The sequence below is a fragment of the Sarcophilus harrisii genome, chromosome 1 (assembly GCF_902635505.1).
Source record: "Sarcophilus harrisii chromosome 1, mSarHar1.11, whole genome shotgun sequence".
Taxonomy (NCBI): domain Eukaryota; kingdom Metazoa; phylum Chordata; class Mammalia; order Dasyuromorphia; family Dasyuridae; genus Sarcophilus; species Sarcophilus harrisii.
The window spans coordinates 262,051,230-262,075,239 of NC_045426.1; the positions used below are offsets into that span (position 1 = coordinate 262,051,230).

General features: G+C 39.6%; 1 protein-coding gene across 3 annotated transcripts in view; it reads right to left on the bottom strand.

Moving 5' to 3' along the window:
• Positions 1-24,010, bottom strand: part of ELFN1 (extracellular leucine rich repeat and fibronectin type III domain containing 1) — a 199,995-nt gene that overhangs the window by 113,272 nt on the left and 62,713 nt on the right. For all 3 annotated transcript variants that reach the window (XM_031941260.1, XM_031941261.1, XM_031941259.1), the window contains one exon: positions 4,350-4,412. The gene's annotated coding sequence lies outside the window, so the exon portion shown is untranslated. The remainder of the gene's footprint in view (positions 1-4,349; positions 4,413-24,010) is intronic.

Consider the following 24,010-nt stretch of genomic DNA (forward strand, 5'->3'; position numbering starts at 1 on the left):
GGCCTGTATACCTTGGTGGCCTTTAGCAAGGTTTCTATAGGAAATTGGGAATTTGGAAAGTTGGGAAATTCGGAGGACTCTTCCTTAGGAATGGACAGAAACTGGGGCTGGTGGGGAGGGATTAGTATTATAGGATTACAACGGCATTCCTAATACCCTATGGCCTACACTTTAGCTTCTTTGGACCTTAAGAACTGTACTTTCTAGCCAGCCATTCCTTTCCTGAACAGAAAACAACTCAAGGCTATGGACAAAACTGTGGAATAGAGCAGAGGATGCTGCTGTTGTATATGTTTAAAGGGCTATCACCAAGATAAGAAGTGAGCCCAGAAAAGTTAGAGCATGCAGCAGACTTATATTCTTTTAAATATTTATCTACAAAATCTACCTCAAATAGTTTGCCTTCCCAATGAGGGGAAGAATTTGAAACCCAAAATTTAAAAATGAATGTTTACAATTGTTTTTATATGTAATTGAGGAAAAACAAAATACTAAGTAAATAATTTAAATGCTTACTCACAAATGCTCAGCACTGGTCTCAATCCTCGAGGCTGCTAGCATTTAGAAACCTTACTGAGCCATGAAAACTCATAGGATCATAAAACAAGAATGAGAAAAGACCTCAGAGTTCAGCTAGTGCCCATCTTCTAAAACTGTGGATCATGACCCCATATGGCATCTCACAATTGAATGTGGGAGTTGCAAAATTATGATATCTTGTTAATTAATGTTTGATTTGCAGACCTATTTTACATACCTATATGCCTGGGGGGGTCACATAAAAATTTCATGGGTGAAAAGGGGTCATGAATGGAAAAAGTTTAAGAAGTGCTGATCTAGTTCAACCCCAAAAATCATAGATGAGAAAGTTGAGCTCTAAGGAAATTGTGATTTGCCCAAGATCACACAGCTATTAAGTAGCAGAGTCAGAATTCAAATTCAGATCACAGGATCATGGGCCTATACCTAGAAGAGAATTCAAAATCTATCTAGTTGAACTCAGGAAGTTCACAATTCAAAATGATATAGTTAGTAAGCATCACAGGGAGGATTTGAACCCAAATCTTTTGACTCCTAATTCAGCTTTTTTTAATTGTCCTTAATTCTTAAAAAAAAAAGATCATGATATGGGGAGGTGATGCTATGACATGCAAGCACATTGGATTTAAGTGAGGGAGGGCTGTGCAAAGTCACCTGCCTCACTTTCCCCTCCAGAGCCTTTGGGTCCAGTGGCCAGATAGAGATTCAGACAAAAAGAGATAGAGGGAGAGTTAAGAAAAAAATTCCTTTTGTGTGAATATGAAAAGACCTTAGTTATAGGGACACCACCTAGGCACACCCCAGCTTAGTCTATTTGGGGTGACCACACCTTCTAATTGACCTGTTCCAGGACTTTCTTGAGCTGGTTTTGGGGGACCTCACCTACCCACACCCCAGCTTAGTTTATTGTGGTGACCACACCTTCCTCAAGTCATGTCCCTGGAACTGGTTTGAAATTTCCAAGTTTCATGGTTTTGCCCTATCTCTGGCTCTTTGCCAGATCACAAGAGCCCATTCCTGCTTTTACAGAGAGGTCTCCTGCAGCCCTCATCTGCCTCTAAGATCATCAGTGATTCAGTGTTCCTGGGCTCCAGTGGCCAAAGTTAACCACCTCCTGTTACTACATGAGCTATGAATCATAAGAACATTGATCTCAAGCTGGAAAAGCACCTCAGAGGCCACCTAGTTCAACCCTCTCATTTCACAGATGAGAAAGCTGGGGATAAAATGACTTGCCCATGTTTATATGGGTAGGAAGCCTCACAAGGAGTCTTCTAATACTCTTTCCACTATGTTGTTCAGTCATGTCTGACTCTTCGTGGTCCCTTTTGGGGTCTTTCTGGAAAAGACTCTGGAGTGATTTACCATTTCCTTCAGTATATTTTAAAGATGAGAAAACTGAGGCAAAAATGACTTGTTCAGGGTCACACAGCTAGTAAGCATTTGAGGCTGGACTCCAGGAGCAGTGCTCTATCCACTGGACCATCTAGCCACCTCCTTAACACTGTACCATGGGCCAAATAGCCTTTGCAGGCTGCCTCAGGGCAGGAGGAAAGTCAGGAAGGGAGGTGAATTTGGTCATGGTGTAAGCTACCCAGTGGACAATTAGGATTTCAGAGGTATGTTATTTTTAATCATCACCCACCTAAAATCTCACTGCTTTTCCCATCAACTTTTATCTATGTTATATAAATGATTAGGGGCCTTTTTTTTCTGCAGGCAATAATTCAGTAGAACATAAGCTCCTCATGAGCAGGCGTTATTATTATTTTTTTAAATCTCTAGTACCTAGCAAAATGTTGCATGTTAATATTTGTTGAATCGAAATCATGCCTCTATTAGCATAATGGGTAAATGAATCTCATGTGTCTATTATGTCTTTCTGGTAAGTTCAGGAGCTTCCTGAAGATATTATTATTAACAATAACAACTAGTATTTATATAGCACCTAATATGTGCCAGGCACTGTGCCAAGTACTTTGCAGATATTATCTCATTTGTTCCTCATAACAGCCCTGGGAGGCAGATGCTTTTATTATTCCTATTTTATAATTGAGGAAACTGAGGCATACAGAAGTTAAATGACTTGCCCACATGGCATGAAAGTGTCACAGATTACATTTGCATTCAGGTCTTCAGGACTCCAGACTCAGCATTCTATCCACATCACCACTCAACCTCCTTTCGTTTCTGCTAATGGTACTATATTTATCACTGGCTTGAAATCTAAATTGTCTTTCACTCTTCCTCATATTCCCCCTTCTATCCAGGTTGTTTCAAAGTCCTGTTCATTCTACCTTTATAATCTCTCATATCTTGCCCTTTTTTCCATTTTTACTATTATAGCTATGGATGAAGTCCTTAACGTCTCTCATCTGAACAAGCTCAGTGGCTTCCTAAAAGGTCTTCCTATCTTTAGTCTGTCAATCTCTAGTCCAAACCACAAAACTACCAGATTAAACTCCCTAAATACCAGTACTATGTCACCTCACTGATTAAAAACACCACCACCACCCTGAATATTTTCACTTTCTTCTGCATTAAGCCAAAATTCTTTAGTCTGGCATTCCAGGTCTTCCACAACTTGGCTCCAACCTTCCTTTCAGTCACATCTCCCACTGCCTTTCTTCAGTTCATTTTATACCCTGAACAAGTTAAACTATTCACTATTCCTGAACTCAACCCTCAAATTATGAACCTATTTCCTTGCTTTGTCTCTCTCCCATTCATCTCTACCCTGTAGCTCTTCACTGTAATTTCCAAAATACAAGGTTGAACATAGAAGAGGTACCTGATGATGGAACTGAATTGAAGAAGAGGCAACAGAAGGAAGTAAATAGAAAAAAACAAAAACAAAAACAACAACATAATAGGCAGGGGGAAGTTAGGGAGATATAGAGAAAAAAAAAATTGGCTGTCCTTTCGCCCTCCCTCTTCTCCTTTTAACTCTCACTTAACATAGAATCTCACACGGTCATAAACTTCATACTTCCATACTGCGTCCTTTTCACCCTTTTCAAATACCCTGTCCTACAGTCTTACACAGTGACATACTGACACCCCAAGTCTTCAAGGTTGTAGGCAACAAGAACTCAAAGTCATTGGTGATGTATTATACCTTTATACATGGGGGTGGCTAGGTGGCACAATGAATAGATTGTTAGCCTTGGCTGGAGTTGGAAAGACTCATCTTCCTGAGTTCAAATACAGCCTCAGAAATTTACTAACTTTCTGACCCTAGACAAGTCACTTAACCCTCTTTACCTCAGTTTCCTTATCTGTAAAATGAAGTGGAAGAGGAAATGGCAAACCACTCTAATATCTTTGCCAAGAAAACCCCAAATGAGGTCACAGATTCAAATTTGGATACAACAGAAATAAAACAACTGAACAATAAACAACAACCTTTATACATACTCCATTCAGCTGTAGTCATACCTTATCCCCACAGCTAACCACATGACCATACCCTTTCTCTCCTGCGATTTCTTTCCTCCTAACTCCTAGCATACATTTCTGGAGAAGCAGTTGGTACACTTTGTACCTGATGGGATCATTTTGTGAATGAGTGCTGCTTCCCTTCCCTGGCCACCTGAAAAGAGATACTGGGTAAGAAGGTGAACGAAGCAAGCAGGAAAAAACCCAGGGCACTGGTAATGCAAAAATTGTATCTGAACAGTAGTAACTCCAGGTTGGGACTACAGGAGAGATGTCCTGACTAGCTAGGATATATTGGGTAATACCACTTTCCCTCCTGCTCCTGACTTTCTGGACTTCAAAATTATGTCTTCACTGATGCTTCCACCTACCTCAAATCAAGGTCTTCCTGATTCCAAGGCCAATTCTTTATTCACCAGGTTGTTGCCTCCCACCTATAAAAGAGATAATAATAATAATACTTGAATTACCTAACCTTATAGTTGATTTCCCTATCTCATTTCATTCCCACTACAGTTTATCCTGTGCATAACTATCAAAGTGAACTTCCTAATGTTCAGTTCTGACCAGGTCACAACTCGCCTCCCAATTCAATAAACTGTCATGTGGTTTCCTATTACCTTCAGAATTAAGCCTTCTTGTTTTATAGATATGAAAGCTAAAGTCTAGAGAGAACAACTATCTAGAACCTAATTCAGCAGCAATTCCTCAGTTCGATTTTAAAAGTCCTTCATAACATGAGCCCTTCCCAATTTTCCAGGCTTGTACACCTTATATCCCTCTTCTTCAATCTAGTGACACTGGCCTCCTTGCTATTCCTCAGACGAGGTCCTCCTCTTAGCTAAATATTTTCAGTTTGTTCCTCATGCCTAGAATTTACTCCCTCCTCATCTCTGCCTCCTGGCTTCCCTGCCTGCCTTCAAGTCTTGGCTAAAATCCCATCTCTGCAAGAAGCTAACACTGACATCATCCTCCCCACTTAATGCTAGTGCTTTATTCTGTCTATAGCTTGTCAGTATATAATTGTTTGCATGTTGTCTCTCCTATTAGATTGTAAGCTTTTTCAGGGGAGGGCTTCCCTTTGCATTTTGTGTTCTTAGTACAATGCCTGGAAAGTAATAGACACTTACCAAATGCTTATTGATTCAACTTGACCCTTCAAGGTTGTGAGAAAATCCCATAGAAATTTTAAAGTGCTAAAGAAATGTGTTATTAAATTAAGACTAAATTTTTTTTTAGGATGATCAGGTCTAGGCTCTTAGAATTTGGGGTTGGAAGGGACCCTGAAAGCAATCCTGCATAAATCCCTGATTTACAGAGCAGCAAACTGAAGCCCATGGGAGTAAAAGGTCTTGTTGAGTGAGAGTCACACATGTGGCCATGTAACATAGAGGGGATTTAAATTCAGGCATTCTGACTTTGAATCCAATTCAACTTAATAATCCCAGAAAATGAGATCTAGGAGGGATCTTAGAAATGATTCCTTACTACCTCCTCATTTTACAGATGAAGAATTTACCACTCAGAAAAAGGAATAACTGAAGTCAAGGTTAGTAAGTGTCAGAATTGGGACTAAAAGCCAGTTCTTCTGATTGTCCAGGGTGTCTGCTATGTTCAAGGTGCTGGCTAGGCACTAAATCTATATTTAATGTGGCAATTACTAGGTATCTTTATGTTGCCTATGGGGGAATTAGCATGTATCTCCAAGATCTAGGGAGGGGAACTTTTAGTTTGGAGATCTTTCAATCCATCATCCCAATGCATGCATGCATGTTCCAGTCAGCACAGCTGCTTGCAGGGAACTCCCTGAACAGAATGTACCTGATTCAACTACCCTGTCCAGTGCCCAGGCCACAGCCAGGCTTCTTTTTTCCTAAAAGTTAGTCAAGCCAGCCTGGAGCAGGCTCAGTCAAGCCTGGGAGCTCTCTCTGGGCCACCTAAACAGAGTCAGCATGTGGAGGACAATAGCAGTCAGATTTCACTTACCTAACCTGGGAAGGTGAGGGGAAGGATACAATAGCAAAGGTAGAAGAAGTGATAGTAATGATACACATTCCTAACCACCCATCCGGGGAACTAGGTTGTTAGGTAATCTGGGAGCTCACCCCAGATTGAATTATAGCTCTGAAAACTGGAAGAAACTTTAAATACTATCCAGATTAAGCTTCTTTGTTTTATAGAGTTTTGTTTTATTAGTCTAGATTGCCCAGAAAATCAGAGACAGAATTGGACCTAAAACCTAAGACTCCCATTTCCCAGCCTTAGAACATAAACTTGGTGAGGGCAGAGATTGGCTTATTTGCCTTTATTTGTATCCTCAGTAGTTAGGATATATCTGGACACATAGGAAATATTGAATAAACGCTATAATAACAATTATAATAATTTATGTAGTGTTTTAAGGTATGTTGGGGCAGCTAGATGGTACAGTTGATAGAGTACTAGATCTGAAATCAGGAAAAATCTTATTCCTGACTTCAAATCTGGCCTCAAACACTTACTTGTGTGACCCTGGGCGAGATACTTTTGTTTGCCTCATTTTTCTCATCTATAAAATGAATGGAGAGGAAAATGGCAAACCAGTTTGCCAAGAAAACCCCAAATGAGACCATGAAGACTGAATAATAAACAACGACATTAAAGTGTACAAAGTACTTTGCATATGTTAACTCTACAAATACTCACAAAAAACCTGTGAGATGGGTATTTCTATTATTCGCATTCTATAAATGAGTCATGAAGGAAGCCAGATAAGTGAGAGTGAGTAAAAAGAGCATTCCAGAAATTAGGGACAGTTTGCTCAAAGGCAGGAATATAAGACTTAGATCTTTGAATTGCCTTCTTATTGGAGTTCAAACATCCTCTTTTAAACTTCAAATAGCCCTGGGGAAGGGCAACCCATTAAGCTACCGAGACATATCTTTCTGTGAATTTATTTGACAAGGGATGAGCAAAACTTGATACCCAGTAGACCACGAGAGAATGGGACTCTGAACCCCCCAAAATGAAGCTGAAGCTGAAGCAGAGACCTGTTTTATCAGCTGGTAAATCACAATGGACAGTTTAGGGCATAGGAGGAGAGAACTTAGACTGACTCTTGACACTGGGTTCTAAAAGACAAACTATCTACTTTGCAATGTTAAGTGTGTGTGTGTGTGTGTGTGTGGTCTTCTAGCTACATGGTACAATAGATAAAAGTGCAGAGCCTGAAATGAGGAAGAACTGAGTTCAAATCTGGCCTCAGACACTTACTAGCTATGTGATCCTAGAGAAGTCACTTAACCCTATCTGCCTCAGTTTCCTCATCTGTAAAATGAACTGGAGAAGGAAATGGCAAGGAACTCTAATATCTTTGCCCCAACTAGGGTCATGAAGAGTCAGACATGACTGAATAACAACTGAACAAAACAACAAACAGCTGCTTAGAGGCCTGTGTATTCTTGTGTCTTGAATATATATTCAACTGTGGGTGTGTGTATGTTGTGAGCCCATCTGTGTGGGCAAAGCTGTTCCAGATCCTCTGGATAAGAAGCCAATTCAGATGGAATATCAGCTGTTAAGGGGAAGGGCCAGGTGCCCAGAGCATTGGGGAGGAGCAGGTGTAGATATAGTCTGGATAGAAGGAGCATGGAAGAGGGAAGGAAATAGCAATGTTCTCATGGAAGAGTTCCAGGATTTATAGGAAGAAGAAAAGTTGGGATACCTGGAGTGGGGTGTGGGCATGAGACAATGGTACAATATAGGATGGGAAAGGAGCTAGGACAAAGAACTATTGTTTGGGATACATATGACCTGCGATGGGGATTGTGGTATGGAAAAATGGTGAGCCAAGGTGTGTTGGGATTGATTCAGTTACTACAACAGGATCCACATCTGTTCTCTCAATCCACTCTACCAGCACAAATATTCACTCTCACCTATTGTTAGGTGAAGCAGTGGACAGAGTATTGGGCTTGCAGTCAGAAGACTCATTTTCGTGAATTCAAACCCAGCCTAAGACATTTCCCAACTGTGTGACTCTGGGAAAGTCACTTCATCCTGTCTGCCTTGGTTTCCTCATTTGTAAATTGAGCTAGAGAAGGAAATGGAAAACCACTTCAATATCTCTGTCCAGAAGATGCCAAATGGAGTCACGAGGAGTCAGACTGAAAAAAATGACTGAACAACACTCAAACTATTCCATTAGTCCCTAATAGGGTTTTTTGGTGCCTTCATTACCACTTCTACAATCCATTCTCCACTACCAGATCAATCTGCTGGGTACAAAGATGGGTTCTGTCATTTCCCTGCTCAAAAAATTCGTCAGTGGCTCCCTCTCCCTTGTGCATCAATCTTGCATCACCAACTGCCTCCTAGGTTATTTCAGACTAGATGTCCCAGACACATCTGAAACTCAGTATGTCCAACACAGAATTCATTATCTTTCCCCCAAACCCTCTTCTCTTTCAAACTTCACTATTTCTGTCAAAGGTATGACCATCTTTCCAGTGTTTCAAGTTTGTAATCTCAGCATTAACCTCAACTCCTCATTCTTACTCACTCCACATATCCAATTAGTTGCCAAATCTTGCCATTTCTACCTTTCTAACATCTGTCCCCTTCTTTCTACTCACCTAGTCACCTTCTTAGTTCAGGCCCTCATCACCTCTCTCCAAGATTATTTCAAAAGCCTCCTAATTGGTCTCTCTGCCTCAAGTATCTTGCCACTCCAGTCCGTCTCACACACCGCTGACAAAGTAATTTTCCTTAAGCACGGATCTGACCATGTGACCCTTACTCAACCAACTCCAGTGGCATCCTATTGCCTCTAGGATAAAGTATAAACTCTTCTGTTTATCTTTTAAAGCCCTACAGAATCTGGCCCCAATTTATCTTCCCAGCTTTATTGGACATTGCTTTTTTCTTCTCTTGCACTGTGATACAACTACACTGACCCTCTGTTTTTTATCCAAAATAACCTATCTCATATCTTTAAATTTGGCCCCCATGCTTGGAATACAATTCCTTCTTACTTCCACCTCCCAGAAATCCTCTCATCAGTTTATTTTTTAATTTTATGATTTTCTCATTTAATTTTTTTCTTTTTGCAATGTGACTAATGTATGATTTTGTACAATTTTACACATATCATTTGCTTGCATTTTCATTTTTATTTATTTATTTGTTTTTTTGACCAGATAATTGGGGGTTAAGTGACTTGCCCAGGCTCACACAGCTAGTAAGTGTTAAGTATCTGAGGCTAGATTTGAACTCAGGTTCTCCTAATTCCAGGGCTGGTGCTCTAAACACTGTGTTATCTAGCTGCCCCCTCTCATAAGTTTAGGTCCTGACATCTATATAAAATCTTTCTTTCTTCATCCTACTCCACAACTGTTAATACCTTTCCTCATAAACCACTGTGTATTTAACTCTTTGTAAATTGTTCAGTTGCTCATCCATGTCTGTGGACCATATCATGCCAGTACTGTCCCCCTGTTTTCTTAACAAAGACACTGAAATGATTTGCTATTTTCTTCTCTGTAGATTAAGATAAGTAGAGTTTGAGTAACTTGTCCAGCATAACATAGCCAGTAAGTATATGAGGCCAGATTTCACTGATACCAGGTCCAGTACAGCTATCTAGCTGTCTCCATATTTGTATTTACTTGTATTTATTACCTTTATGGTTATGGTATATACTTGTTTTGCACTGAATCAAATTTTTATTTTTTTTTCTGTTGAAACATTTTAAATAGTATTTTATTTTTTCCACATATATACCTAGATTGTTTCAACATTCACCTTTGCAAAATCTTGTGATCCAAATTTTTCTCCCTTCCTTTCCTCCTCCCTCCTCAAGATAGCAAGCAGCCTGATATAGGTTAAATATATGCAGTTCTTCTATACTTATTTCCATATTTGTCAAGCTGTGCAAGAAAAATCAGATCAAAAGAGAAAAAACATGAGAAAAGGAAAAAACTAAGCAAACAAACAAACAACAACAAAAAGGGTGAAAATACTATGCTTTGATCCACATTCAGTTTCTATAGTTCCCTCTCAGAATGCGGATGGCACTTTCCATCACAAGGCTATTGGAATTGCCTTGAATCACCTTAATGTTGGAAAGAACCAAATGATCATCACCTAATCTTGTTCTTACTATGTACAGTATTTTCTTGGTCCTGCTCACTTCACTTAGCATCATGTAAGTCCTTTCCAGGCTTTTTTGAAATATGATATATATTTTTACATTTTCATCACTCCTATTAGAATGCAAATACAGATTGTTTCAATCTTATATCCTCATCAGTATCATACTACTTGTCTGGCCCACAGTGGGCAACTGAGTCTTGTTTCAAGGGAGGAGAACATATCTTATGTTCTCTATATTTCCCCTCTCTTCTCTTCATTTGCTGAATTCCTGCCCAGCCTTTAGAGCTCAACTCTAATGCTACCTCTCTTACAGGAATCTTTCAATCAGGATCAGCCTTGTGCCCCACCCTCCAGAGACCTTAAAAAGGTATCTTGTTTTTATATATCTCAAATGCATTCATCTTTATTTCGTCTTAGATATCTGGCTTCTTTTTGGAGGCAACTGGAGTTAAGTGACTTGCCCAGAGTCATACATAGCTAGTGAGTGTCTGAGACCAAATTTGAACTCAGGTCCTTCTTGACTCCAGGGCCAGGATTTTATCCATTGAGCCAGTTACCTGCTTCTGATATATTAATGATATTCTTGTAACTCTTGAATACTCTTGTAACTATTTGCCATGTACACACACTGTATCATACTAGGCAAAAGATACAATAGCAAAAATGAAAATTCTTGCTCTTAAAAAGCTTACAATCTATCAGGAGAGACAGTGTATATATATATATATATATATATATATATATATATATATATATATATACACATATATGCATAAATACATACAGATAAAGGGACCAGAACTGTGACTTTATTGATATACAGAACTCCCAGGTGAGGAGACTCTCTCTATCAATGTATGTTAGCACCTCCTCTGCAACTTAAGAGTCTTAGAAGGCAGCTAGATAGTTCAGTAGAAAGAAAGTTAGTTTGGGAGTCAAGAAAAATTGAAATCAAATCTTGTTGCAGACCCTTACTAGCTCTGATACCCTTAATCTTGCTAAGTCTCAGTCTCTTTATCTGTAAAAATGAAGATAATAGAACAGATGTCAAAGGGTTATTGCGAAGCTTAAATAGAATAACATGTAAAATTTTTGGCAAACTACAAAGTGCCATAGAAATGTTCTCTATTATTATTAAAGAACCATATTGAGGAAGTTAGATGGTGCAATGCTTAGAGCACTAATTCTAGAGTCAGGAGGACCTGAGTTCAAATCCAGTTTAGATACTTGACGCTGACTACTGTGTGATCCTCACTAAGTCACTTAACCCTGATTTTCTTGCAAAGGAAAAAAAAGAACTGTGTAAAACAGTAGTAAGTTAAATGACTTGCTCAAAATTGCTTTTCCAGTAGGTATCGAACAGGGGCTCAAATTTAGATCTCCCTGGCTACCAGGTTAGCTCTCTATCCACTATGCTAGGCTGCCTCTCATGTACATGCATGTATGTCTCTGTACTATGTGTATATATACATATTTATGTATGATATGTTTGATCATATTATATATATTGCACATGTATGTGTATCTATATATATCATAGTATATATACATACATACATACACACATACATATATAGTATACATGTATGTTTGTATATGGTTGTAAAGAACTTTAAACATATAACCAAATGAGATTATCCTAAAGGCAATAGGTAACCAAAGGAGTTTACTGACCACTGCAGTGATATAGTCAGATTTCCACTCTAGGAAGTCATTTTGGCAGCTCTATAATAGATGATTTGGAAAAGAGAGAATTTCTTTCTTTCTTTTTTTTTTAATGAGGCAGTTGGGGTTAAATGACTTGACCAATGTCACACAGCCAATAAGTGTTAAGTGTCTGAGATAAAATTTGAACTCGGATCCTCTTGACTCCAGAGCAGGTATTCTATCCACTGCGCCATCCAGCTGCCCCAAGAAGAGAAAATCTTGAGGCAAAGATATAATGCAGTTGTCTAGTCCAGATGAGAGCCTGAAGGAGGGCGGTAGTTATGAGAAGAGAGAGAAAAGGAAAAGAGGAGAAGAGAGAGAAGAGGAAAAGATAAGAAGGGAGGGCATCTAGGTGGCTTAGTGGATAGATATGTGACTGGGAGGCAGAAAAACTCACCTTCCTGAATTCAAATCTGTCCTCAGATACTAGTAATGTGACTCTGAACAAGTCACTTAACCCTGTTTACTTCAGTTTCTTCTTCTGAAAAATGCTGATAATAACCTTCCCAGGATTATGACACCTTGTATAGAGTGCTGGGTCTGGAGTCAAGAAGACTAATCTTCTTGAATTTAAATCCAGTCTCAGACACAGACTAGCTGTGTGATTCTGGACACATCACTTAACTGTGATTACCTCCATTTCCTCATCTTGTAAAATGAGTGAGGAAAGGAAACGGCAAACCACTTCAATGACTTTTCTAAGAAAACTCTAAATGGGCCATGAAGAGCTGGGCAAGATTGAAAATGACTCAACAATAAAAAGAAATCACACACACACACACACACACACACACACACACACAACCCCAGATGTTAGTAAAGCAGTGGGACTGGGTTGCAGAAGAGATATTGAAAACTGATTGGATTTGGAGTCCAAGGATCCTCATTCAAATCCTGCCTCAATCACTTTACTAGAGACAGCTAAATGGTACAATAGATAGAACACTGACCCTGGAGTCAGGACGATCCAAGTTAAATCCAGCTTCAGACATTTAACACTTCCTAACTGTGTGAACTTATGCAAGTCACTTAACACTACTTGCTTCACAAAACAAAACAAAACAAAACAAAACAAAAAACCCAAAATCTCTTGTAGTAACCTGCATGATCTTGAGCAAGTCACTTTTAGGACTTTGGTTTCCTCATCTATAAAGAGAGAGGTTTGAACTAAGATGAACTCTGAAGTCCTTCTAGTTCTAAATATAAGATCCAGTGATCCATCCACAGGAAGCCTTTCCCAATCCCCTTGAATTCTAATGCCTTGCTTTTGTTGATTATCGCCAATTTATGCATGTAGCTCGTTAGAATTTAGTTGTTTGCCCGTTGTCTCCTCCATTAGTCTGAGCACCTTGAGAGCAGGGGCTGTCTTTGCCTTTCTTTATAAATATTTAATACAAAATAAATAGATGAGTGCATTTGAGATATATAAAAACAAGGTAACTTTTGAGGTCTGGGGGGCACAAAGCTGATACAGACTGAGATTCCGGGAGGACCTGGCATTGGAACTGAGCTTTAAAGGCTGTGTGGGACTTCACCAAATAGAGACCCTCCTGAGGCAACGCCCAGTTGCTCACAGCAGCCAGACAGGCGCTGTACTAGGTGCTGGGGGATACAAGACTGCAATAATCTCTACTTGCATTCTTAGAGGGATGACAAAAGATGACCTAATTTCGTCATTAAATAAGCAAACTAAAGCCTGGGAAAGACCTTAACTTAGAAAGGCCAAGGTCATCCATTGCATACTGGGCCATCGCCAGCCCTCTTGACTTTTCTCCTGCCACTGACCTCAATGACTCTGGAAGAAAGAATAAAACTGATGATTTTACTCCACTTTGCCTCCCTTAAATCCAATTCATGTGCAAGCCAAGACATCATCCTGTGATGTCACTGTTCCTCCTCAAGAACTAAGGACAAACAACCATAATAACAGTAACAACAATAACACTCCTTGCACTTACCATGGTGTCTGACACATAGTGAATGCTTAATAAATGTTTGTGAACTGACTGACCAAAGGGATACAGGGGCAAAAAGGTATCCAAGGCTTTGAAATGAATGAGCCAAACTGAGTTATTTGCTTCTTGGAAGCTAATGTGCAAATATCAGACAATCGGTCTTTCTATGGGGCCATGCCCCTCCTTGCCAGGCTCCGGGGGAGGCTATAGGAACTTTGGTTTCAAGCCAGAGAAGAGGGGGAGGGCAGATGGGATTGTTGAGGAGGGTAGGGTGTGGAGAGAGCAGAGGCCCTTAGGGAGAGTTAGGTGGTGGAAATCCTCATGGTGAGAGGAAAGAGATTGTTTTTGTCACCCACACCCTAATTTTTCCACCTCTTAACTGGCCCTGGAATCTCTCACATGTTCCACGGCTGTGCACAGGATATCATGAAAGTACTACAAGCTTTGACCGCCCCCCCCCCCCCAGTGGAGTCTGTGTGGAGAACTGAGGGGTGAACAGTGGGAACTCAAGGACTTCAGTTCTGAAATCCTTCCATCTATCCTTCCTTCTTCTGAGTCTGATAGAAATATCTGGCTATGTGGGCATGAGAAGCTATGGAGCACTTTGCTTTCTGAGGACTCCAGGAGAAACTATAAGCTCTTAAAGGGCAATGATTTTTTAATTTTTATTTTTGTAACCAACAGTGCTTAGCAGAGTGAAGTATATACAGTATGTGATTAGGAGATATGAATTATTAATAAATTGATAAATTCTGGTTTACAAAGAAACTTCCAAATATATATGGGAAGTAATTAGCACAAGTTATTGTTATTATTAGTTTCACTAATGGGGAAACTGAGGCTACAAGAGGTTGTTACCACATAGTTGGAAGTTTTTGGAGCCATGACTTGGATCCAGCCTTTTCACTCTAAACCTAGTATTCTTTCCTTTGCATTATTCACTCACTCATTCATTCATTGAACAAATATACAGTAAGCAATTACACATGTAAGGGATGGATATTGCTGATGTCTGGCAAGGCATCAAAGGATTCAGTTTGACACAGACCATCCCCTTCATCCTACCTACCAGGGCCAAAGGAAGAGATGAAGATTGTCAGGGTTTTCTCTGGGTCCCCATTTTCTTCCCCAACAGACAAGTAGAATTCCTAGACTAGAAAAATACCTTGAGGTAATCAAAACCATCTCCCTGCTTCCAGTCAAGATTCCCCTTTCATCCCTTCAAGACCAGTGACAACTTGTCTCATTGGAAGAGATCTGATTCTCAGACATTTTGCCCCTTTCTTTTGGGATCACTGAATTATTTCTGGTGTCTGACAAATAATGTAGCATTTTACTAGCCAAAAGAAGCATCACAACATCCACTTGAGACCTAGAGCTGGCAACACTTCAGTGATCCCAATATTGTCTTCCTTAGCTAGATCTATACACAAGGATATAAAATGAGAAATCCTACAATAATAAGCATTTATTAAGCATCTTTACCGATTCCTCCCATCTGCTACTGACTTCTCCCTCCCTCCCAAAAAAATTATATACTGGTTAGTATTCAGGTGGCTGTTTCGTATATCCTTATATGTACATATTATCTCTCTGGATAGAATTTTAGCTTCTGGAAGTTGTCATTTTTTTTTTTTTGTCTTTTTATCCTCAAAGCTTTGACAATGCCATTATAGATGCTTCATAACTACTGAGTGATTCTATTGGGTCTTTATCCCAAAGAGATCATAAACGAGGGGAGAGGACCCACATGTGCAAAAATGTTTGTAGCAGTTCTTTTTGTGGGAGTAAGGAATTGGAAATTGAGAAGATACCCATCAATTAGAGAATGGCTGAATAAGGTATGCTATACAAATGTAATGGAATATTATTGCTCTTTAAGAGATGGAGCAGGCTGATTTCAGAAAAGCTGGAAAGACTTACATGAATTGATGCTGAGTGAAGTGAGCAAAGCCAGGAGAACATTGTACACAACAACAACAAGATTATGTGATGATGAACTGAGATGGATTTTGCTCTTCTCAGCAATATAGTGATTCAAGATAATTCCAATAGACTTGGGTTGGAAAATGCCATTTACATCCAGAGACTGAATGTGGATGAAAGCATACTATTTTCACCTTTTAAAATTTGTTTGCTTTTTCTTTTTTTGTGATTTCCCCCTTTTGTTGTGATTTTTCTTTCAACATGACTAATATGGAAAAATGTTTATAAAATGATTATACACGTATAACCTATATCAGATTGCTTGCTATCTTGGAGAGGAAGGGGATAAGAGAGGGAGGAAGAAAAGAAAATTTGGAATTCAAAATCTTAGAAAAATGAATATGGAAAGCTATCTTTACATGTTATTGGAAAAATAAAATACTCTTAAAATAGTTCAATAAACAACCCAATTTAATGTTAATAAATAAATACTGAGTGATTGATCTAGTACATGCAGAGCATTTTGGGGGATATCAATATAAAAGCAAATAGTTCTACTCTGGGAACTTCTGTTCTATTGGTGAGATATAACATAACCAGCATTTTCAAAGTATTTAAAGATTTACAAAGCACTTTACAAATGTTACATCATTTGATCCTTACAATAAGCCTGTGAGACAGGGACTATTAGCATCCCCATTTTACAGATAATTAAATTAAGATTGACCAAGGTTACATTGATTAGTTCATGGTCACAGAATTAATTGTTATTTGAAGAAGGATCTGAGGTCAGGTCTTTTTAAATCCAAATTTACCAAAATATTCGTCTTGCCACCTAGCTATCTCAACATGTATGCCGGCAGATAAATGTAGTGTAATACATCATAACACAAAGGCATTTCAAGAGGAAGTGGGTATTGTTAGCTTGGTAGTTGGGAAGAGATCAGGAAAGGTTTTTAAGGAGGAGATGGCACCTGACTTGCATTATCAAATCCAATACCCTCATTTTACAGATGAACAAACTGAGTAACATTCCATAGGTTCTAAAATCCCACATTTCTGTGATTCAAGAGAGCCAGGAATAGTTATCTAATTTAAGAAAAAAAAAAAGTTAATTCACTGTGTATGAGCAAAGTGTAGGGCTGGATGCAAGAAGCTTTTTTTTTTCCTGCTCTGAAGTCTTGATAAAGAGAAGAATGAATTAATGAAGGCTGACAATCTCCCAGTCCATTGCTCCAGCTTTTAAAGATCCCCTGGTGAGCTGGTGACTAAGAGTCCAAGGCAACAAACCATATCCAAATCATTGCTTTGAGCAGAAGGGTCTGGGTTCAAGCTGGGAAAATGGAGAGGGCCTTGCAATAAGAAGCACTTTCTCTAGAGGGGGTCCATATTGCCACTACTCAAATTTGGTAAAGAACTGAGCTGTAAGCAAAGGTTTTCCCTGAATCACCCCTAGATCAATCAGACAGGGGCATGGGGAAATCTGCTCTGTTGGCAACTTTGGGGCAGGAAGAAGGCAATGCCTCAGTGCTCTGAACCTGTGGAAACTCTGCTTGGTTGTTTGATATCCTGTGCACGGAGTCACCCAACCAGTGGAGACTACCTTGTCCCTGCTCCATAACACATATTCTTGAGTCAACCTAGCCATTCTCATCTCTCAGCCTAAGTGAACCGAGGGCTCCTAAATGAACCCAAAATGTAATAAGGAAGGGCAGGGCATGGGGGTTTTATTTTGGTAGTCTCACTGAGTCCTAGGTTGCCTTTACATCTCAATACAATAAATGTGAGCTTCCTGATTTAGTGTAGCAGAATGGTAACATTCAGGATTGGAAGGGACTTGAGAGGGCATCTGGTGCAGCTAATACCTGAACAGAATTACCTCTGTACAACGTTCCTGACAAATGGCCACTTAAACACCTTCAATACCAAGGAACTCACTACCTCCCAGGCCAACCCATTCCATTTGGACATCTCTAAATGTTCAGAAGTTTTCTCTTATATTCAGCCAAAAGTCCGTTTTTAGTTTCAGCCTATTATTCCTAGTTTGCCTTCTGAGGCCAACCAGAATCAATCTGTTGCCTACCATATACAAGGTACAGTGCTTGGTGTTTAGGATATAAATTCCAAGAATGAAACAATCCCTATCCTCAAGGAGGATGGATGAATGGATATATGTGTGTAAAAGTTTTACTTTGTTCAAACATATATATATATATATATATATGTGTGTGTGTGTGTGTGTGTGTATAGCACAATTATAAAGTGAATAAATGAAATATGAACCAAGTATTAAAATACATAGTAGTATGTTGGGGAGACACTCAGTTGGGGAGGGAGTAGAAAAGGCTTCATGAAAAAAGATGGTGCCCACATTACATCTTAAAGAAAGAAAAGGACTCCATAAGGTGGAGATAAGAGAGTACTTTCCAGACACTGGACACAGCCAGTGCAAACACTTGGAGATGGGAAATGAAGATTGATGTTTGAGAAACTGAGAGAACAAATCTGAATTCTCTTCTCTGTAATAATCATCCAAATATTTGAACACACCTGTTTCTCAAACCCAAATCTTCTCTTCTCCAGGCTCAATATCCCAAATTCCTTCAATCAATCTTTACATGAATAGTGGTTCAAGGCTCATGAAGATATATGATGCACATATATGTTGCCTGCTTTTGACTGTGCTCAGCTTGTCAGAAATGGATAAATTGCTTAGGTCAGTATTCTTTTTTTCCCTTTCTCTTTATTTTTCTTTATTAATTTATTTTTAATACATATTGTTTTATGACTCATGTTGGGAGAGAAAATTCAGAACAAAAGGGAAAAATCATGGGAGAGACAAAAAAACAGAAAAAATAAATAAACATAGCATGTGTTGAAGGTCAGTGTTTTTAACTAGGATTTCAGACACCCAAGGGGTTCTGAGGTTAGGCTTCAGGAAAGTCTGATGAACTTGGATAGGAAAAAAAATCTTTATTCGATATCATTGGTTTCCTTCATAATCATACATATTTTATTTTGTTTTAAAATTATTCTGAAAAGAGGTCCATAAGGCTTCCCCAGACTGCCAAAAAAAAAAAAAAAAAAAAAAGTTAAGAATCTTCGATCAGGGAAGAATACAAAAAGATCATCCCCAAACAGAGAAAATTCCTCAGTTAAAAACCTGATTGTGTTGAACATCTGTCCCAAGGAGAAAAAGAAAGTGGTGGGTTGCAGGGGATGAGGGAGGGGATGGGGAGGGGGAACAGTCCCTGTTCTCCCGGGGACCACTTTTCCTGTTTACCCAATAGATGAGGCAACTCAACTCTCCTGGTCAATTTCAATGGTTGAGTGACTCCTCTACACTTAGCTTGATGGGGTGGGTTGTGCTTCCCTCTTCCCATAATTTATTTTTAACCAAACTGGTAGTTTAAGCTGAATAAACACACAGAAATTACTGGTAAACTGTAGGAGCCCAAACAGTTCCTCTAAGCAGAGAGAGGCCTCCCTTCCTATTTAAGAAGGTGAGTCCCAGGGTCTTTTATTCAGACTTTCCCCTCAGATTTCATTCCCTCCTCCAGTGACAGGAAAGGAGACTTACCCTAATATATTCTTATTAGGTTGCTCTACTTGTCTAGGTCATCATGTCCCTTTGCTTCTGAGAGGCCTCTGGAATAGAAGGCTCTAAGAAATAAGTCTAGGTAGAAAAGCACTGGTACCCGAGAAGGACAGATGCCAGGGTAGGGTCCTCAGCCAAGGACCCTGGGACACATTTCATGTGCAGAGATGTTTCATGCTCATATTTGCCTGAAATCCTCTCATGCTTTAAAAATTTATGGTTCATCTATGAATTCTCTGGAATTTATTGGGACGCTCTCTTACTGTCCAAATATCCAGGAGTCCAGTCATACCTTGAAACCTAGCACGCTTTACTCTTTTCTCTCCTCCTTTTGTCCTTCTAACTCTCTCCCTCCTTATCTCTCTTCCCCTTCTCCTCTGTCTCTGGTTCTCTCTTTCTTTCCTTCTTTCCCTCTTCTCTCCTTCCTTCTCTTTCTTTTTTTTTCTCTTGCAACCTTTCCCTCTTTCTCTCTAAGTCTCCCTCTCTCTCTTTCTCCTTCCTTCTCTCCCTCTCTTACATACAACTGGGAGTTGGGAAGTCCTGAGTTCACATCCTATCTCTGACATTTATTGGTTGTGCAAATTGAAACAAATCATTCCACCTCTAAGCTTCCTTACCTGTAAAATAAAAGGATTGGCCCAGATCTGGGCCCAACATTCTATAGTTTCACTATATGACATAAGTGATCTAACTCAACTGCTCCATCTAAAATTACACTGTATTTTGTATATTCTTTTATATAGTATGTATATTCTATGAATGCACATACTATATATATATATATATATATATATATATATATATATATATATATATTCTTCCCAACAGAATGTATACTCCTTGAGGGCAGAGATTACTTCATTCCTGTGCTCCTAAATATCAATTCCTCTTGGTTGATTAATTAGACTAATCCTTCCTCCACCACAGCCAAACTTAGCACCCTGTTCTACTTTATCTTCAGTTATTTAATTGAAGTAACTCAAAATGCTTAATGTGAAGAAGAGAAAAATTGGGGATTACAGGATGGCCAATTTAGACCTGGAAAGAACCTTAGAAATAATTTAACCCAACACTTCATTTTACCAGTAAGAAAACTGAACCCCAAGAAGGTTACATAATTTTCCCCAAGTCATTATGGTGGCAAATAGCATTGAAGTTGACCTGCATTCAAACAGATTTTCCACTAGACCATTTTGAGGACATGAAACCTGTCTTCAAGTGTTTGAATGACTGTCACATTGGAAGAGAAATAAGCCTTTGTCTGGTTAGCCTTAAAGGATAAAATGAAAATCACTGAGTAGGAGTTATGTAGGAATAGATTTCAGTTTGAAGATTTCCTTAATTAAAAACTTCCAAAAGTCTCTCAGAAGTTAGTAATTTCCTCATTTGGACAAATTTTGTTTTTGTTTTTGGAGAGGCAATTGGGATTTTGCCCAGGGTCACACAACTAATTAGTGTTAAGTGTATCAGGCTAGATTTGAACTTGGGTCCTCCATCCACTGCACTATCTAGCTTCCCCTGGGTGAGTATTATTATTTTCCAGACTGAGGACAGGAGGAAAGGCAAAATGAATTCCTTTTCTCAAAGAGCTTACATTCTACTGGAGAAAGGTATAGTAGGTACATACCAGACATCTTCATAGTCAATGGAAGGCATTCTTAGAGAGGGCAGTAGCAGCTATGGGAACTGGGAAAGGTCTCCTTAAGAAGCTTTAAACTGAGTCTTGAAGGAAAAGAGGAGATGGTGAAGGGGGAAAAGTATTCCAGATATGGGAAATAGCTAACACAAAGGCATGGAGAAAGGAGATAAGAGTGTCATTTTGAAAGAACTGTCAAATAGGTCTGTGTTACACTGAATCACAGAGGAGATGGAGGGTAGTAAAAAGAGGGAAGTAAATTAGAAGAAGGCTGGAAAGGTAGGAGGGGGCTGAGTTATGATGAGCTTTAATTGCCAAACAGAGGTGTTAATATTTGATTCTGAGGTAATAGGGACTCATTAGATCAAATTAGCTGAACAAAGGGATGATATGGTGAGACCTATTTAGAAAAAAAAATCATCTAAACAGTTGAGTAAGGATAGATGAGAGTGGGGAAAGACATGAGACAGAAGGACCAGTTAGAAAGATAATGCAATAGACCTCCATCTGAAGTGAGTGCTCTGCTCATATAGTTCATTTCTCACCTGGCTGCATTACTTTAGGAGTTTTCTGATTGATTTCTCCATGTATACCTTATTCCCCTTTCAGCTTCCTTTTGTTTGTTCTCCTTCGTTATATTAGAAGCACCAAGAGAGGGAAGAGTTGTCTTTCTTTTTTTCATATTTATATCCCTCAGCACTTAGCACAATACCTGGCACATTGTAGGTGCTTAAATAGATATTTACTGACTAAGCAAGAGGCGATGAGGGGGGTGATTGCACTACATAACCTGTGAGATCCTTTTCAACTCCAAAAAGTTGAGGGTCTGTGGTTTCTGTGCCTCTAATTAATGCTGCTTAGACTTCCAAGTGCATCCCATTGAACAGAGATCAGGAGGCAAGGTTCTGCCAGTGGTGCTCTGGATGGAGCCACAGGGCCCTCCTGCCTTTGGGAATCTAGACAGAATACCAGGGTCTTGCTTTCACTTGCCACCACATGCTCCCATTCGCCAGATGGCCACATCTGCATCCCTTCCCTGGTTCACACTGGGAACAGCAGCTGAGAGCCTCGTGATACCCAGCTCCATTCCAGCTGGGCTCTTGCCTTCCTCCAAGATGGGACTGGAGGTACAGACGTTCTTTCAATTACCAGACCCTCTTGCTCCTCGATCTTGCACTGCTTGTTTGCCAATATGGAGCTCAAATATCATTTGCTTAATTTCCACCCTGTGCACACAAGCAGGCTCGATTTCTTGTTAACAAAGGGCCTGGCTTCCTTGAGGTAGCTCTGACCTCCTAGCCCTCAGGCTCTGCAATGCTCCCTATGAAATATTTACATACTTGTCAAAGCCTAGTAATGATTTCCACCCCTGGCCCTCTTTTTCTCCCCTTGGGTTATTTAATATTTTTGGACTCCTTCCATTAATTCTATATCTGAAGACAAATGCCAGGATTTGCTGATTGACTTCTGTTTTGGGGTCCAGTTTACAAAGCTTTAAGCTGGAAGAGGGAGGCAGTAAGAGAGGGATCATAGAAAGGCTTGTAATATATGCAAAATACCAAAAGAATTTGAGAATTATTTTCTTCAAGGAAAAGAAATGTATCATGCATGTGTGTGAATTAGTGTAGGGAGGAAGAGGGGAGAAGAAATGTAATATCATTGGGAGTGTTGTAGAAGGAGTACAAGTCTGTGGTCAACAGTCCTGGCTGGCTCAACCAATGGCTCACTGTGTGTCTCTGGCCAAATCCCTTGACCTCTCTGGATCTCAGTTTCCTCATTTGTAAAATGAGGATAAAAAAAATTACCTGCACCCTACCTACTTCATTGGGCTATAGTAAGGAATGAGCAAAATAATGGATGGGGAAAATGCTTTGAAAAGCATAAAGCCCTATAAAGATATGAGGCACTGTTATTATTATTTTTATGTTTGTAAAGGGATGCCATATAGTTCTCCATTGCCAAAATGAAACGAGCTTCAGCAGTCGCAGTAGAAATGACTTAGGTGAGACATAAAGAATGTCTTGGCCCAGGCTCATGAGGTACTGGGACAATTTACTGATGAAGGCTGTGAAATCTCTGTCCCCAGAGACAGAAAAATAGAAGGAAAGAAAAGAAAAGAAAGAATCAGGAAGAAAAATCTTATCTACATCCTCAAAGTTCTGGGAGTAATCTTGGCTTGGAGACAGGGGATGGACTAAATGACCTCCAGGGGTCCTTCCATTTTGATGATTTTCATGACTGTGTAGGAAGTAGTTCACATGCTGGCTCCTCTCTGCCCTGCGGCTCAGATGGGGCTCTGCAGACCTAGCGATAAAGAGTTCTTATTAAATTTATTCCCACCTTAAAAGCTTTAAAACAGCAAGCCATGATTCTCTTATGTGCTCTCCAGCCCTGGGGGAGGCAGCCGCCGGATGAAGGAGCGAGCCCATGTGGGTCTGGATTTCTCACCACAATGGAACTGACCCTCTCTGGAGAGGAGAGGTATGCTAGTGGCCAGGTGGGAATGCCATTTAAGGTTCAATAGTTCCTCATGCTGCATGACCTGCGTGCTCCAATCATTTGAGGAAAAGCTCTTCGCTTCCATGGCTCCCTTTTACAGGGATCTTTTTAAAGCGGGGAGATGGAATAGAATTAGCCTCACAGAGTCATGGAAGGGTCCTTAGAAAACAAATTCAAATCTCTCCCATTAAAGTAGAAAAACTGAAGCCCAGAGAAAGGTAGTTAGTGAACTAAGATTAACTCAAGATTAAAGGGTTGGTCAGTGGCATAGGGAAGTCTCTAAATTCCCATTTCAAAGAAGGGAGATTATGACAACTTGATATATTGGATCAGCTTTCTTCAGGCAAACAAAGCCAAACTCTTCAGGGCTAAGCTATGGGACAGTTTCTAAAACTTCTAGTCTCAACCCTGTTGTTTTTTTTCTTTATGTCAGTTAGAAATGGGGACACCAGACTTGAAAAGCAGAAAGCTATACATGGAAGGCAAAAGAGGCATACAGCTGTATTGATAGCTGCCCCCTACACTATAAAAGTGATCAAGATGTTAAGTTGGTAATCAGGGCAGTAAGTGTTAGGTGGC